The sequence below is a fragment of the Pseudophryne corroboree genome, unplaced genomic scaffold (genome assembly GCF_028390025.1).
Source record: "Pseudophryne corroboree isolate aPseCor3 unplaced genomic scaffold, aPseCor3.hap2 scaffold_1128, whole genome shotgun sequence".
NCBI classification, from domain to species: Eukaryota; Metazoa; Chordata; class Amphibia; order Anura; family Myobatrachidae; genus Pseudophryne; species Pseudophryne corroboree.
The window spans coordinates 152,475-170,718 of record NW_026967754.1 but is presented as its reverse complement, the minus strand read 5'-3'; the positions used below and the strand labels follow the sequence as shown (position 1 = coordinate 170,718).

Genomic DNA, 18,244 nt, shown 5'->3' with positions numbered 1-18,244 from the left:
TGGTACTTTCCCATGATGACTGAGTGCTTCAGGATCTCTTGCACTTACATGTGCAGCAGAGTACTGCAATGGAAGCATGCTGGGCCCATAACCCAGAGGTAGGCAGATTGAAACTATCCTTTGCTATATGCATTTTTTTTTGTTAATTTAAGTAATCAAAACTGGGATTGATATTTTTGCTCTTTTATTTTTACTTAAAGTACAATAACTTTTACCATTTTAATTTGTTTTAATAGTATATTGACAGTATAGTTTTCTTTAAAAAATCCACTTAATTTTCTTTACCCTATTATTAAAAGGGTAATTGACAAAAACAAACTACATTGTCACCAGAAGAGCAATACAAAATGTACAAGTGATATATTAAAATCATCTTTCCTGCTTGAATTTCAATGATGCATTGGGGCAACGATTTTGTGAGAAACATCTTCACCCTTAAATAAAGATTTTCTTAATTCCTTACCTGTGTGCTAATTAGATATCACCTTGTTTTCACATTAAACAGACTTCTTCATGAGAAAGCAGCAAGGATGCAGTGGCGTTAATGTTTCCTGGTGTCAACCTGTATTATTTCTGTAGACATTGAAATGAGGATGCATCTTGCTGCCTTTCCAATGAAGCAAGTTTAATTTAGTTATAGGTGAAAAACCATCCCTACAAAGGTGTTAATCAGAGACTTGGCTTTGTGGACACTTTTTAGAGAACAAATTTGTTAGCATAAAAATAAAGGCTGAAAATGAAGAGCTGTTTAATCACTCAATTGGATTTTTCTGCCAGCATATTTTTTTTCTCTGCAACCCATTGCTAAATTGTGCTTCCTAGCTGTTTTTATAAAATCACTGAATCAAATCTAACTCTGATTACATCAGAGAAGGCCAGGTACCCTACACCATAAGAGGGGATTTGAAATTTTGACTTGTCTACTTAAAGATCACCAAAATCTGATAACATGGTCAATTACGTCCCTGGGTGGGATTGAACCACCAACCTTTTGGTTTATAGCCGTACACACTAACTGATTGCGCCACAGAGACACTTTGCAAAAGTACATACTGACAAAGGCTAATAAGCATTCATCTAAAACGTTTCCTAGAAAAACTTTAAAAAGTCAATAATCTGGAGAGTTTTTGTAAGATGTTTCTTCCATCCACCAACGAAGAAACACATTGGTACTTTCCCATGATGAGTGAGTGCTTCAGGATCTCTTGCACTTACATGTGCAGCAGAGTATTGCAATGGAAGCATGCTGGGCCCATAACCCAGAGGTAAGCAGATTAAAACTATCCTCTGCTATATGCATTTTTTTTGTTAATTAAAGTAATCCAAAACTGGGATTGATATTTTTGCTCTTTTATTTTTCATTAAAGTACAATAACTTTTACCATTTTAATTTGTTTTAATAGTATATTGAAAGTATTGTTTTCTTTTAAAAATCCACTTAATTTTCTTTACCCTATTATTAAAATGGTAATTGACAAAAACAAACTACATTGTCACCAGAAGAGCAATACAAAATGTACAAGTGATATATTAAAATCATCTTTCCAGCTTGAATTTCAATGATGCATTGGGGCAACGATTTTGTGAGAAACATTTTCACCCTTAAATAAAGATTTTCTTAATTCCTTACCTGTGTGCTAATTAGATATCACCTTGTTTTCACATTAAACAGACTTCCACATGAGAAAGCAGCAAGGATGCAGTGGCGTTAATGTTTCCTGGTGTCAACCCGTATTATTTAAGTAGACATTGAAATGAGGATGCATCTTGCTGCCTTTCCAATGAAGCAAATTTAATTTAGTAATAGGTGAAAAACCATCCCTACAAAGGTGTTAATCAGAGACTTGGCTTTGTGGACACTTTTCAGAGAACAAATTTGTTAGCATAAAAATAAAGCCAGAAAATTAAGAGCTGTTTAATCACTCAATTGGATTTTTTTACCAGCATATTTCTTTTTCTCTGCAACCCACTGCTAAATTGTGCTTCCTAGCTGTTTTTATAAAATCACTGAATCAAATCTAACTTTGATTACATCAGAGAAGGCCAGGTACCCTACACCATAAGAGGGGGTTTGAAATTTTGACTTGTCTACTTAAAGATCACCAAAATCTGATAACAAGGTCAATTACGTCCCTGGGTGGGATTGAACCACCAACCTTTTGGTTTATAGCCGTACACACTAACCAATTGCGCCACAGAGACACTTTGCAAAAGTCTATACTGACAAAGGCTAATAAGCATTCATCTAAAACGTTTCCTAGAAAAACTTTAAAAAGTCAATAATCTGGAGAGTTTTTGTAAGATGTTTCTTCCATCAACCAACGAAGAAACACATTGGTACTTTCCCATGATGAGTGAGTGCTTCAGGATCTCTTGCACTTACATGTGCAGCAGAGTACAGCAATGGAAGCATGCTGGGCCCATAACCCAGCGGTAGGCAGATTGAAACTATCCTCTGCTATATGCATTTTTTTTTGTTAATTAAAGTAATCCAAAACTGGGATTGATATTTTGGCTCTTTTATTTTTACTTAAAGTACAATAACTTTTACCATTTAAATTTGTTTTAATAGTATATTGACAGTATAGTTTTCTTTAAAAAATCCACTTAATTTTCTTTACCCTATTAATAAAATGGTAATTGACAAAAACAAACTACATTGTCACCAGAAGAGCAATACAAAATGTACAAGTGATATATTAAAATCATCTTTCCAGCTTGAATTTCAATGATGCATTGGGGCAACGATTTTGTGAGAAACATTTTCACCCTTAAATAAAGATTTTCTTAATCCCTTACCTGTGTGCTAATTAGATATCACCTTGTTTTCACATTAAACAGACTTCTACATGAGAAAGCAGCAAGGATGCAGTGGCGGTAATGTTTCCTGGTGTCAACCTGTATTATTTCAGTAGACATTGAAATGAAGATGCATCTTGCTGCCTTTCCAATGAAGCAAGTTTAATTTAGTAATAGGTGAAAAACCATCCCTACAAAGGTGTTAATCAGAGACTTGGCTTTGTGGACACTTTTCAGAGAACAAATTTGTTAGCATAAAAATAAAGCCAGAAAATGAAGAGCTGTTTAAATCACTCAATTGGTTTTTTTTTGCCAGCATATTTCTTTTTCTCTGCAACCCACTGCTAAATTGTGCTTCCTATCTGTTTTTATAAAATCACTGAATCAAATCTAACTCTGATTACATCAGAGAAGGCCAGGTACCCTACACCATAACAGGGAGTTTGAAATTTTGACTTGTCTACTTAAAGATCACCAAAATCTGATAACAATGTCAATTACGTCCCTGGTTGGGATTGAACCACCAACCTTTCGGTTAGTAGCCAGACACACTAACCGATTGCGCCACAGAGACACTTTGTAAAAACTACATACTGACAAAGGCTAATAAGCATACATCTAGAACGTTTCCTAGAAAAACTTTAAAAAGTCAATAATCTGGAGAGTTTTTGTAAGATGTTTCTTCCATCAATCAACGAAGAAACACATTGGTACTTTCCCATGATGAGTGAGTGCTTCAGGATCTCTTGCACTTACATGTGCAGCAGAGTACAGCAATGGAAGCATGCTGGGCCCATAACCCAGCGGTAGGCAGATTGAAACTATCCTCTGCTATATGCATTTTTTTTTGTTAATTAAAGTAATCCAAAACTGGGATTGATATTTTGGCTCTTTTATTTTTACTTAAAGTACAATAACTTTTACCATTTTAATTTGTTTTAATAGTATATTGACAGTATTGTTTTCTTTCAAAAATCCACTTAATTTTCTTTACCCTATTATTAAAATGGTAATTGACAAAAACAAACTACATTGTCACCAGAAGAGCAATACAAAATGTACAAGTGATATATTAAAATCATCTTTCCAGCTTGAATTTCAATGATGCATTGGGGCAACGATTTTGTGAGAAACATCTTCACCCTTAAATAAAGATTTTCTTAATTCCTTACCTGTGTGCTAATTAGATATCACCTTGTTTTCACATTAAACAGACTTCCACATGAGAAAGCAGCAAGGACACAGTGGCGTTAATGTTTCCTGGTGTCATTCTGTATTATTTCAGTACACATTGAAATGAGGATGTATCTTGCTGCCTTTCCAATGAAGCAAGTTTAATTTAGTAATAGGTGAAAAACCATCCCTACAAAGGTGTTAATCAGAGACTTGGCTTTGTGGACACTTTTCAAAGAACAAATTTGTTAGCATAAAAATAAAGCCAGAAAATGAAGAGCTGTTTAATCACTCAATTGGATTTTTTTTGCCAGCATATTTCTTTTTCTCTGCAACCCACTGCTAAAGTGTGCTTCCTAGCTGTTTTTATAAAATCACTGAATCAAATCTAACTCTGATTACATCAGAGAAGGCCAGGTACCCTACACCATAACAGGGGGTTTGAAATTTTGACTTGTCTACTTAAAGATCACCAAAATCTGATAACAAGGTCAATTACGTCCCTGGTTGGAATTGAACCACCAACCTTTTGGTTAGTAGCCGGACACACTAACCGATTGCGCTACAGAGACACTTTGCAAAAAGTACATACTGACAAAGTCTAATAAGCATACATCTAGAACGTTTCCTAGAAAAACTTTAAAAAGTCAATAATCTGGAGAGTTTTTGTAAGATGTTTCTTCCATCAACCAACGAAGAAACACATTGGTACTTTCCCATGATGACTGAGTGCTTCAGGATCTCTTGCACTTACATGTGCAGCAGAGTACTGCAATGGAAGCATGCTGGGCCCATAACCCAGAGGTAGGCAGATTGAAACTATCCTTTGCTATATGCATTTTTTTTTGTTAATTTAAGTAATCAAAACTGGGATTGATATTTTTGCTCTTTTATTTTTACTTAAAGTACAATAACTTTTACCATTTTAATTTGTTTTAATAGTATATTGACAGTATAGTTTTCTTTAAAAAATCCACTTAATTTTCTTTACCCTATTATTAAAAGGGTAATTGACAAAAACAAACTACATTGTCACCAGAAGAGCAATACAAAATGTACAAGTGATATATTAAAATCATCTTTCCTGCTTGAATTTCAATGATGCATTGGGGCAACGATTTTGTGAGAAACATCTTCACCCTTAAATAAAGATTTTCTTAATTCCTTACCTGTGTGCTAATTAGATATCACCTTGTTTTCACATTAAACAGACTTCTTCATGAGAAAGCAGCAAGGATGCAGTGGCGTTAATGTTTCCTGGTGTCAACCTGTATTATTTCTGTAGACATTGAAATGAGGATGCATCTTGCTGCCTTTCCAATGAAGCAAGTTTAATTTAGTTATAGGTGAAAAACCATCCCTACAAAGGTGTTAATCAGAGACTTGGCTTTGTGGACACTTTTTAGAGAACAAATTTGTTAGCATAAAAATAAAGGCTGAAAATGAAGAGCTGTTTAATCACTCAATTGGATTTTTCTGCCAGCATATTTTTTTTCTCTGCAACCCATTGCTAAATTGTGCTTCCTAGCTGTTTTTATAAAATCACTGAATCAAATCTAACTCTGATTACATCAGAGAAGGCCAGGTACCCTACACCATAAGAGGGGATTTGAAATTTTGACTTGTCTACTTAAAGATCACCAAAATCTGATAACATGGTCAATTACGTCCCTGGGTGGGATTGAACCACCAACCTTTTGGTTTATAGCCGTACACACTAACTGATTGCGCCACAGAGACACTTTGCAAAAGTACATACTGACAAAGGCTAATAAGCATTCATCTAAAACGTTTCCTAGAAAAACTTTAAAAAGTCAATAATCTGGAGAGTTTTTGTAAGATGTTTCTTCCATCCACCAACGAAGAAACACATTGGTACTTTCCCATGATGAGTGAGTGCTTCAGGATCTCTTGCACTTACATGTGCAGCAGAGTATTGCAATGGAAGCATGCTGGGCCCATAACCCAGAGGTAAGCAGATTAAAACTATCCTCTGCTATATGCATTTTTTTTGTTAATTAAAGTAATCCAAAACTGGGATTGATATTTTTGCTCTTTTATTTTTCATTAAAGTACAATAACTTTTACCATTTTAATTTGTTTTAATAGTATATTGAAAGTATTGTTTTCTTTTAAAAATCCACTTAATTTTCTTTACCCTATTATTAAAATGGTAATTGACAAAAACAAACTACATTGTCACCAGAAGAGCAATACAAAATGTACAAGTGATATATTAAAATCATCTTTCCAGCTTGAATTTCAATGATGCATTGGGGCAACGATTTTGTGAGAAACATTTTCACCCTCATGACGCTGTCGGATTCTCGCGAGACTCGGATTCTATATAAGGAGCCGCGCGTCGCCGCCATTTTCACACGTGCATTGAGATTGATAGGGAGAGGACGTGGCTGGCGTCCTCTCCATTTAGATTAGGAGAGAGAGAGAGAGATTGACCTGAGGCTGATACTGTAGAAGAGAGTGCAGAGTTTAGTGACTGACCACAGTGACCACCAGCAGTGCAGTTGTTTTATTTAATATATCCGTTCTCTGCCTGAAAAAAACGGTACACACAGTGACTCAGTCACATACCATATCTGTGTGCACTGCTCAGCCCAGTGTGCTGCATGCCTGCATCATCTATGTATATATATCTGACTGTGCTCAGCTCACACAGCTTATAATTGTGGGGGAGACTGGGGAGCACTGCAGTGCCAGTTATAGGTTATAGCAGGAGCCAGGAGTACAAGACAGTCACATACCATATCTGTGTGCACTGCTCAGCCCAGTGTGCTGCATCATCTATGTATATATATATTATATATCTGACTGTGCTCAGCTCACACAGCTTATAATTGTGGGGGAGACTGGGGAGCACTGCAGTGCCAGTTATAGGTTATAGCAGGAGCCAGGAGTACATATTATATTAAAATTAAACAGTGCACACTTTTGCTGCAGGAGTGCCACTGCCAGTGTGACTGACCAGTGACCTGACCACACTGACCACCAGTATAGTTAGTAGTATACTATATTGTGATTGCCTGAAAAAGTTAAACACTCGTCGTGTGACTTCACTTGTGTGGTGTTTTTTTTTTTATTCAATAAAAAACTCATTCTGCTGACAGACAGTGTCCAGCAGGTCCGTCATTATATAATATATATACCTGTCCGGCTGCAGTAGTGATATATATATATTTTTTATATCATTATTTATCATCCAGTCGCAGCAGACACAGTACGGTAGTTCACGGCTGTAGCTACCTCTGTGTCGGCACTCGGCAGTCCATCCATAATTGTATACCACCTACCCGTGGTTTTTTTTTTCTTTCTTCTTTATACATACATACTACTACATCTCTTTATCAACCAGTCTATATTAGCAGCAGACACAGTACAGTACGGTAGTTAACGGCTGTGGCTACCTCTGTGTCGGCACTCGGCAGTCCGTCCATAATTGTATACCACCTAACCGTGGTTTTTTTTTCTTTCTTCTTCATACATACATACTACGACATCTCTTTATCAACCAGTCTATATTAGCAGCAGACACAGTACAGTACGGTAGTTCACGGCTGTGGCTACCTCTGTGTCGGCACTCGGCAGTCCGTCCATAATTGTATACCACCTAACCGTGGTTTTTTTTTCTTTCTTCTTCATACATACATACTACGACATCTCTATATCAACCAGTCTATATTAGCAGCAGACACAGTACAGTACGGTAGTTCACGGCTGTGGCTACCTCTGTGTCGGCACTCGGCAGTCCGTCCATAATTGTATACCACCTAACCGTGGTTTTTTTTTCTTTCTTCTTTATACATACATACTACGACATCTCTTTATCAACCAGTCTATATTAGCAGCAGACACAGTACAGTACGGTAGTTCACGGCTGTGGCTACCTCTGTGTCGGCACTCGGCAGTCCGTCCATAATTGTATACCACCTAACCGTGGTTTTTTTTTCTTTCTTCTTCATACATACATACTACGACATCTCTTTATCAACCAGTCTATATTAGCAGCAGACACAGTACAGTACGGTAGTTCACGGCTGTGGCTACCTCTGTGTCGGCACTCGGCAGTCCGTCCATAATTGTATACCACCTAACCGTGTTTTTTTTTTCTTTCTTCTTCATACATACATACTACGACATCTCTTTATCAACCAGTCTATATTAGCAGCAGACACAGTACAGTACGGTAGTTCACGGCTGTGGCTACCTCTGTGTCGGCACTCGGCAGTCCGTCCATAATTGTATACCACCTAACCGTGGTTTTTTTTTCTTTCTTCTTTATACATACATACTACGACATCTCTTTATCAACCAGTCTATATTAGCAGCAGACACAGTACAGTACGGTAGTTCACGGCTGTGGCTACCTCTGTGTCGGCACTCGGCAGTCCGTCCATAATTGTATACCACCTAACCGTGGTTTTTTTTTCTTTCTTCTTCATACATACATACTACGACATCTCTTTATCAACCAGTCTATATTAGCAGCAGACACAGTACGGTAGTTCACGGCTGTAGCTACCTCTGTGTCGGCACTCGGCAGTCCGTCCATAATTGTATACTAGTATCCATCCATCTCCATTGTTTACCTGAGGTGCCTTTTAGTTGTGCCTATTAAAATATGGAGAACAAAAATGTTGAGGTTCCAAAATTAGGGAAAGATCAAGATCCACTTCCACCTCGTGCTGAAGCTGCTGCCACTAGTCATGGCCGAGACGATGAAATGCCAGCAACGTCGTCTGCCAAGGCCGATGCCCAATGTCATAGTACAGAGCATGTCAAATCCAAAACACCAAATATCAGTAAAAAAAGGACTCCAAAACCTAAAATAAAATTGTCGGAGGAGAAGCGTAAACTTGCCAATATGCCATTTACCACACGGAGTGGCAAGGAACGGCTGAGGCCCTGGCCTATGTTCATGGCTAGTGGTTCAGCTTCACATGAGGATGGAGGCACTCAGCCTCTCGCTAGAAAAATGAAAAGACTCAAGCTGGCAAAAGCAGTAGCACCGCAAAGAACTGTGCGTTCTTCGAAATCCCAAATCCACAAGGAGAGTCCAATTGTGTCGGTTGCGATGCCTGACCTTCCCAACACTGGACGTGAAGAGCATGCGCCTTCCACCATTTGCACGCCCCCTGCAAGTGCTGGAAGGAGCACCCGCAGTCCAGTTCCTGATAGTCAGATTGAAGATGTCAGTGTTGAAGTACACTAGGATGAGGAGGATATGGGTGTTGCTGGCGCTGGGGAGGAAATTGACCAGGAGGATTCTGATGGTGAGGTGTTTTGTTTAAGTCAGGCACCCGGGGAGACACCTGTTGTCCGTGGGAGGAATATGGCCGTTGACATGCCTGGTGAAAATACCAAAAAAATCAGCTCTTCGGTGTGGAACTATTTTAACAGAAATGCGGACAACAGGTGTCAAGCCGTGTGTTCCCTTTGTCAAGCTGTAATAAGTAGGGGTAAGGACGTTAACCACCTCGGAACATCCTCCCTTATACGTCACCTGCAGCGCATTCATAATAAGTCAGTGACAAGTTCAAAAACTTTGGGTGACAGCGGAAGCAGTCCACTGACCAGTAAATCCCTTCCTCTTGTAACCAAGCTCACGCAAACCACCCCACCAACTCCCTCAGTGTCAATTTCCTCCTTCCCCAGGAATGCCAATAGTCCTGCAGGCCATGTCACTGGCAATTCTGACGAGTCCTCTCCTGCCTGGGATTCCTCCGATGCATCCTTGCGTGTAACGCCTACTGCTGCTGGCGTTGCTGTTGTTGCTGCTGGGAGTCGATGGTCATCCCAGAGGGGAAGTCGTAAGCCCACTTGTACTACTTCCAGTAAGCAATTGACTGTTCAACAGTCCTTTGCGAGGAAGATGAAATATCACAGCAGTCATCCTGCTGCAAAGCGGATAACTGAGGCCTTGACAACTATGTTGGTGTTAGACGTGCGTCCGGTATCCGCCGTTAGTTCACAGGGAACTAGACAATTTATTGAGGCAGTGTGCCCCCGTTACCAAATACCATCTAGGTTCCACTTCTCTAGGCAGGCGATACCGAAAATTTACACAGACCTCAGAAAAAGACTCACCAGTGTCCTAAAAAATGCAGTTGTACCCAATGTCCACTTAACCACGGACATGTGGACAAGTGGAGCAGGGCAGGGTCAGGACTATATGACTGTGACAGCCCACTGGGTAGATGTATGGACTCCCGCCGCAAGAACAGCAGCGGCGGCACCAGTAGCAGCATCTCGCAAACGCCAACTCTTTCCTAGGCAGGCTACGCTTTGTATCACCGGTTTCCAGAATACGCACACAGCTGAAAACCTCTTACGGCAACTGAGAAAGATCATCGCGGAATGGCTTACCCCAATTGGACTCTCCTGTGGATTTGTGGCATCGGACAACGCCAGCAATATTGTGTGTGCATTAAATATGGGCAAATTCCAGCACGTCCCATGTTTTGCACATACCTTGAATTTGGTGGTGCAGAATTATTTAAAAAACGACAGGGGCGTGCAAGAGATGCTGTCGGTGGCCAGAAAAATTGCGGGACACTTTCGGCGTACAGGCACCACGTACAGAAGACTGGAGCACCACCAAAAACTACTGAACCTGCCCTGCCATCATCTGAAGCAAGAAGTGGTAACGAGGTGGAATTCAACCCTCTATATGCTTCAGAGGTTGGAGGAGCAGCAAAAGGCCATTCAAGCCTATACAATTGAGCACGATATAGGAGGTGGAATGCACCTGTCTCAAGCGCAGTGGAGAATGATTTCAACGTTGTGCAAGGTTCTGATGCCCTTTGAACTTGCCACACGTGAAGTCAGTTCAGACACTGCCAGCCTGAGTCAGGTCATTCCCCTCATCAGGCTTTTGCAGAAGAAGCTGGAGACATTGAAGGAGGAGCTAACACGGAGCGATTCCGCTAGGCATGTGGGACTTGTGGATGGAGCCCTTAATTCGCTTAACAAGGATTCACGGGTGGTCAATCTGTTGAAATCAGAGCACTACATTTTGGCCACCGTGCTCGATCCTAGATTTAAAGCCTACCTTGGATCTCTCTTTCCGGCAGACACAAGTCTACTGGGGTTGAAAGACCTGCTGGTGAGAAAATTGTCAAGTCAAGCGGAACGCGACCTGTCAACATCTCCTCCTTCACATTCTCCCGCAACTGGGGGTGCGAGGAAAAGGCTCAGAATTCCGAGCCCACCCGCTGGCGGTGATGCAGGGCAGTCTGGAGCGACTGCTGATGCTGACATCTGGTCCGGACTGAAGGACCTGACAACGATTACGGACATGTCGTCTACTGTCACTGCATATGATTCTCTCACCATTGAAAGAATGGTGGAGGATTATATGAGTGACCGCATCCAAGTAGGCACGTCACACAGTCCATACTTATACTGGCAGGAAAAAGAGGCAATTTGGAGGCCATTGCACAAACTGGCTTTATTCTACCTAAGTTGCCCTCCCACAAGTGTGTACTCCGAAAGAGTGTTTAGTGCCGCCGCTCACCTTGTCAGCAATCGGCGTACGAGGTTACATCCAGAAAATGTGGAGAAGATGATGTTCATTAAAATGAATTATAATCAATTCCTCCGCGGAGACATTGACCAGCAGCAATTGCCTCCACAAAGTACACAGGGAGCTGAGATGGTGGATTCCAGTGGGGACGAATTGATAATCTGTGAGGAGGGGGATGTACACGGTGATATATCGGAGGGTGATGATGAGGTGGACATCTTGCCTCTGTAGAGCCAGTTTGTGCAAGGAGAGATTAATTGCTTCTTTTTTGGGGGGGGTCCAAACCAACCCGTCATATCAGTCACAGTCGTGTGGCAGACCCTGTCACTGAAATGATGGGTTGGTTAAAGTGTGCATGTCCTGTTTTGTTTATACAACATAAGGGTGGGTGGGAGGGCCCAAGGACAATTCCATCTTGCACCTCTTTTTTCTTTTATTTTTCTTTGCGTCATGTGCTGTTTGGGGAGGGTTTTTTGGAAGGGACATCCTGCGTGACACTGCAGTGCCACTCCTAAATGGGCCCGGTGTTTGTGTCGGCCACTAGGGTCGCTAATCTTACTCACACAGTCAGCTACCTCATTGCGCCTCTTTTTTTCTTTGCGTCATGTGCTGATTGGGGAGGGTTTTTTGGAAGGGACATCCTGCGTGACACTGCAGTGCCACTCCTAAATGGGCCCGGTGTTTGTGTCGGCCACTAGGGTCGCTAATCTTACTCACACAGTCAGCTACCTCATTGCGCCTCTTTTTTTCTTTGCGTCATGTGCTGATTGGGGAGGGTTTTTTGGAAGGGACATCCTGCGTGACACTGCAGTGCCACTCCTAAATGGGCCCGGTGTTTGTGTCGGCCACTAGGGTCGCTAATCTTACTCACACAGTAAGCTACCTCATTGCGCCTCTTTTTTTCTTTGCGTCATGTGCTGATTGGGGAGGGTTTTTTTGGAAGGGACATCCTGCGTGACACTGCAGTGCCACTCCTAAATGGGCCCGGTGTTTGTGTCGGCCACTAGGGTCGCTAATCTTACTCACACAGTCAGCTACCTCATTGCGCCTCTTTTTTTCTTTGCGTCATGTGCTGATTGGGGAGGGTTTTTTGGAAGGGACATCCTGCGTGACACTGCAGTGCCACTCCTAAATGGGCCCGGTGTTTGTGTCGGCCACTAGGGTCGCTAATCTTACTCACACAGTCAGCTACCTCATTGCGCCTCTTTTTTTCTTTGCGTCATGTGCTGATTGGGGAGGGTTTTTTGGAAGGGACATCCTGCGTGACACTGCAGTGCCACTCCTAAATGGGCCCGGTGTTTGTGTCGGCCACTAGGGTCGCTAATCTTACTCACACAGTCAGCTACCTCATTGCGCCTCTTTTTTTCTTTGCGTCATGTGCTGATTGGGGAGGGTTTTTTGGAAGGGACATCCTGCGTGACACTGCAGTGCCACTCCTAAATGGGCCCGGTGTTTGTGTCGGCCACTAGGGTCGCTAATCTTACTCACACAGTCAGCTACCTCATTGCGCCTCTTTTTTTCTTTGCGTCATGTGCTGATTGGGGAGGGTTTTTTGGAAGGGACATCCTGCGTGACACTGCAGTGCCACTCCTAAATGGGCCCGGTGTTTGTGTCGGCCACTAGGGTCGCTTATCTTACTCACACAGTCAGCTACCTCATTGCGCCTCTTTTTTTCTTTGCATCATGTGCTGATTGGGGAGGGTTTTTTGGAAGGGACATCCTGCGTGACACTGCAGTGCCACTCCTAGATGGGCCAGGTGTTTGTGTCGGCCACTAGTGTCGCTTAGCTTAGTCATCCAGCGACCTTGGTGCAAATTTTAGGACTAAAAATAATATTGTGAGGTGTGAGGTATTCAGAATAGACTGAAAATGAGTGGAAATTATGGTTTTTGAGGTTAATAATAATATGGGATCAAAATGACCCCCAAATTCTATGATTTAAGCTGTTTTTTAGGGTTTTTTGAAAAAAACACCCGAATCCAAAACACACCCGAATCCGACAAAAAAAATTCGGTGAGGTTTTGCCAAAACGCGGTCGAACCCAAAACACGGCCGCGGAACCGAACCCAAAACCAAAACACAAAACCTGAAAAATTTCAGGCGCTCATCTCTAATTGAAACTATCCTTTGCTATATGCATTTTTTTTTGTTAATTTAAGTAATCAAAACTGGGATTGATATTTTTGCTCTTTTATTTTTACTTAAAGTACAATAACTTTTACCATTTTAATTTGTTTTAATAGTATATTGACAGTATAGTTTTCTTTAAAAAATCCACTTAATTTTCTTTACCCTATTATTAAAAGGGTAATTGACAAAAACAAACTACATTGTCACCAGAAGAGCAATACAAAATGTACAAGTGATATATTAAAATCATCTTTCCAGCTTGAATTTCAATGATGCATTGGGGCAACGATTTTGTGAGAAACATCTTCACCCTTAAATAAAGATTTTCTTAATTCCTTACCTGTGTGCTAATTACATGTCACCTTGTTTTCACATAAAACAGACTTCTACATGAGAAAGCAGCAAGGATGCAGTGGTGTTAATGTTTCCTGGTGTCAACCTGTATTATTTCAGTAGACATTGAAATGAGGATGCATCTTGCTGCCTTTCCAATGAAGCAAGTTTAATTTAGTAATAGGTGAAAAACCATCCTTACAAAGGTGTTAATCAGAGACTTGGCTTTGTGGACACTTTTCAGAGAACAAATTTGTTAGCATAAAAATAAAGGCAGAAAATGAAGAGCTGTTTAATCACTCAATTGGATTTTTCTACCAGCATATTTTTTTCTCTGCAACCCATTGCTAAATTGTGCTTCCTAGCTGTTTTTTATAAAATCACTGAATCAAATCTAACTCCGATTACATCAGAGAAGGCCAGGTACCCTACACCAAAAGAGGGGGTTTGAAACTTTGACTTGTCTACTTAAATATCACCAAAACCTGATCACAATGTCAATTATGTCCCTGGGTGGGATTGAACCACCAACCTTTTGGTTAGTAGCCAGACACACTAACCGATTGCGCCACAGAGACACTTTGCAAAAAGTACATACTGACAAAGGCTAATAAGCATTAATCTAGAACGTTTCCTAGAAAAACTTTAAAAAGTCAATAATCTGGAGAGTTTTTGTAAGATGTTTCTTCCATCCACCAACGAAGAAACACATTGGTACTTTCCCATGATGAGTGAGTGCTTCAGGATCTCTTGCACTTACATGTGCAGCAGAGTACTGCAATGGAAGCATGCTGGGCCCATAACCCAGAGGTAGGCAGATTAAAACTATCCTCTGCTATATGCATTTTTTTTGTTAATTAAAGTAATCCAAAACTGGGATTGATATTTTTGCTCTTTTATTTTTCATTAAAGTACAATAACTTTTACCATTTTAATTTGTTTTAATAGTATATTGAAAGTATTGTTTTCTTTTAAAAATCCACTTAATTTTCTTTACCCTATTATTAAAATGGTAATTGACAAAAACAAACTACATTGTCACCAGAAGAGCAATACAAAATGTACAAGTGATATATTAAAATCATCTTTCCAGCTTGAATTTCAATGATGCATTGGGGCAACGATTTTGTGAGAAACATTTTCACCCTTAAATAAAGATTTTCTTAATTCCTTACCTGTGTGCTAATTAGATATCACCTTGTTTTCACATTAAACAGACTTCCACGTGGCGTTAATGTTTCCTGGTGTCAACCTGTATTATTTCAGTAGAAATTGAAATGAGGATGCATCTTGCTGCCTTTCCAATGAAGCAAGTTTAATTTAGTAATAGGTGAAAAACCATCCTTACAAAGGTGTTAATCAGAGACTTGGCTTTGTGGACACTTTTCAGAGAACAAATTTGTTAGCATAAAAATAAAGCCAGAAAATGAAGAGCTGTTTAATCACTCAATTGGATTTTTTTGCCAGCATATTTCTTTTTCTCTGTAACCCACTGCTAAATTGTGCTTCCTAGCTGTTTTTATAAAATCACTGAATCAAATCTAACTCTGATTACATCAGAGAAGGCCAGGTACCCTACACCATAAGAGGGGGGGTTGAAATTTTGACTTGTCTACTTAAAGATCACCAAAATCTGATAACAAGGTCAATTACGTCCCTGGGTGGGATTGAACCACCAACCTTTTGGTTAGTAGCCAGACACACTAACCGATTGCGCCACAGAGACACTTTGTAAAAAGTGTGTACTGACAAAGGCTAATAAGCATACATCTAGAACGTTTCCTAGAAAAACTTTAAAAAGTCAATAATCTGGAGAGTTTTTGTAAGATGTTTCTTCCATCAACCAACGAAGAAACACATTGGTACTTTCCCATGATGACTGAGTGCTTCAGGATCTCTTGCACTTACATGTGCAGCAGAGTACAGCAATGGAAGCATGCTGGGCCCATAACCCAGCGGTAGGCAGATTGAAACTATCCTTTGCTATATGCATTTTTTTTTTGTTAATTTAAGTAATCAAACTGGGATTGATATTTTGGCTCTTTTATTTTTACTTGAAGTACAATAACTTTTACCATTTTAATTTGTTTGAATAGTATATTCACAGTATAGTTTTCTTTAAAAAATCCACTTAATTTTCTTTACCCTATTATTAAAAGGGTAATTGACAAAAACAAACTACATTGTCACCAGAAGAGCAATACAAAATGTACAAGTGATATATTAAAATCATCTTTCCAGCTTGAATTTCAATGATGCATTGGGGCAACGATTTTGTGAGAAACATTTTCACCCTTAAATAAAGATTTTCTTAATTCCTTACCTGTGTGCTAATTAGATATCACCTTGTTTTCACATTAAACAGACTTCCACATGAGAAAGCAGCAAGGATGCAGTGGCGTTAATGTTTCCTGGTGTCAACCTGTATTATTTCAGTAGACATTGAAATGAGGATGCATCTTGCTGCCTTTCCAATGAAGCAAGTTTAATTTAGTAATAGGTGAAAAACCATCCCTACAAAGGTGTTAATCAGAGACTTGGCTTTGTGGACACTTTTCAGAGAACAAATTTGTTAGCATAAAAATAAAGCCAGAAAATGAAGAGCTGTTTAATCACTCAATTGGATTTTTTTTGCCAGCATATTTCTTTTTCTCTGCAACCCACTGCTAAATTGTGCTTCCTAGCTGTTTTTATAAAATCAATGAATCAAATCTAACTCTGATTACATCAGAGAAGGCCAGGTACCCTACACCAGAACAGGGGGATTTGAAATTTTGACTTGTCTACTTAAAGATCACCAAAATCTGATAACAAGGTCAATTACGTCCCTGGGTGGGATTGAACTACCAACCTTTTGGTTAATAGCCGTGCACACTAACTGATTGCGCCACAAAGACACTTTGCAAAAGTGCATACTGACAAAGGCTAATAAGCATACATCTAGAACGTTTCCTAGAAAAACTTTAAAAAGTCAATAATCTGGAGAGTTTTTGTAAGATGTTTCTTCCATCAACCAACAAAGAAACACATTGGTACTTTCCCATGATGAGTGAGTGCTTCAGGATCTCTTGCACTTACATGTGCAGCAGAGTACTGCAATGGAAGCATGCTGGGCCCATAACCCAGAGGTAGGCAGATTAAAACTATCCTCTGCTATATGCATTTTTTTTGTTAATTAAAGTAATCCAAAACTGGGATTGATATTTTTGCTCTTTTATTTTTCATTAAAGTACAATAACTTTTACCATTTTAATTTGTTTTAATAGTATATTGAAAGTATTGTTTTCTTTTAAAAATCCACTTAATTTTCTTTACCCTATTATTAAAATGGTAATTGACAAAAACAAACTACATTGTCACCAGAAGAGCAATACAAAATGTACAAGTGATATATTAAAATCATCTTTCCAGCTTGAATTTCAATGATGCATTGGGGCAACGATTTTGTGAGAAACATTTTCACCCTTAAATAAAGATTTTCTTAATTCCTTACCTGTGTGCTAATTAGATATCACCTTGTTTTCACATTAAACAGACTTCCACATGAGAAAGCAGCAAGGATGCAGTGGCGTTAATGTTTCCTGGTGTCAACCTGTATTATTTCAGTAGACATTGAAATGAGGATGCATCTTGCTGCCTTTCCAATGAAGCAAGTTTAATTTAGTAATAGGTGAAAAACCATCCTTACAAAGGTGTTAATCAGAGACTTGGCTTTGTGGAAACTTTTCAGAGAACAAATTTGTTAGCATAAAAATAAAGCCAGAAAATTAAGAGCTGTTTAATCACTCAATTGGATTTTTTTGCCAGCATATTTCTTTTTCTCTGCAACCCACTGCTAAATTGTGCTTCCTAGCTGTTTTTATAAAATCACTGAATCAAATCTAACTCTGATTACATCAGAGAAGGCCAGGTACCCTACACCATAAGAGGGGGTTTGAAATTTTGTCTTGTCTACTTAAAGATCACCAAAATCTGATAACAAGGTCAATTACGTCCCTGGGTGGGATTGAACCACCAACCTTTTGGTTAATAGCCATACACACTAACTGATTGCGCAACAGAGACACTTTGCAAAAGTCCATACTGACAAAGGCTAATAAGCATTCATCTAAAACGTTTCCTTGAAAAATTTTAAAAAAGTCAATAATCTGGAGAGTTTTTGTAAGATGTTTCTTCCATCAACCAACGAAGAAACACATTGGTACTTTCCCATGATGAGTGAGTGCTTCAGGATCTCTTGCACTTACATGTGCAGCAGAGTACAGCAAT

General features: G+C 39.7%; 3 non-coding genes across 3 annotated transcripts; all 3 read right to left on the bottom strand.

Moving 5' to 3' along the window:
• Window positions 1–2,128: 2,128 nt before the first annotated feature.
• TRNAY-AUA (transfer RNA tyrosine (anticodon AUA)) lies at window positions 2,129–2,202 on the bottom strand. The gene has a single exon. It is a non-coding gene; the product is annotated as a tRNA-Tyr (tRNA).
• A 12,277-nt stretch (window positions 2,203–14,479) lies between these two features.
• On the bottom strand, window positions 14,480–14,553 carry TRNAS-ACU (transfer RNA serine (anticodon ACU)). The gene has a single exon. It is a non-coding gene; the product is annotated as a tRNA-Ser (tRNA).
• Window positions 14,554–15,627: 1,074 nt separating this feature from the next.
• TRNAS-ACU (transfer RNA serine (anticodon ACU)) lies at window positions 15,628–15,701 on the bottom strand. Its single transcript has one exon. It is a non-coding gene; the product is annotated as a tRNA-Ser (tRNA).
• Window positions 15,702–18,244: the final 2,543 nt, after the last annotated feature.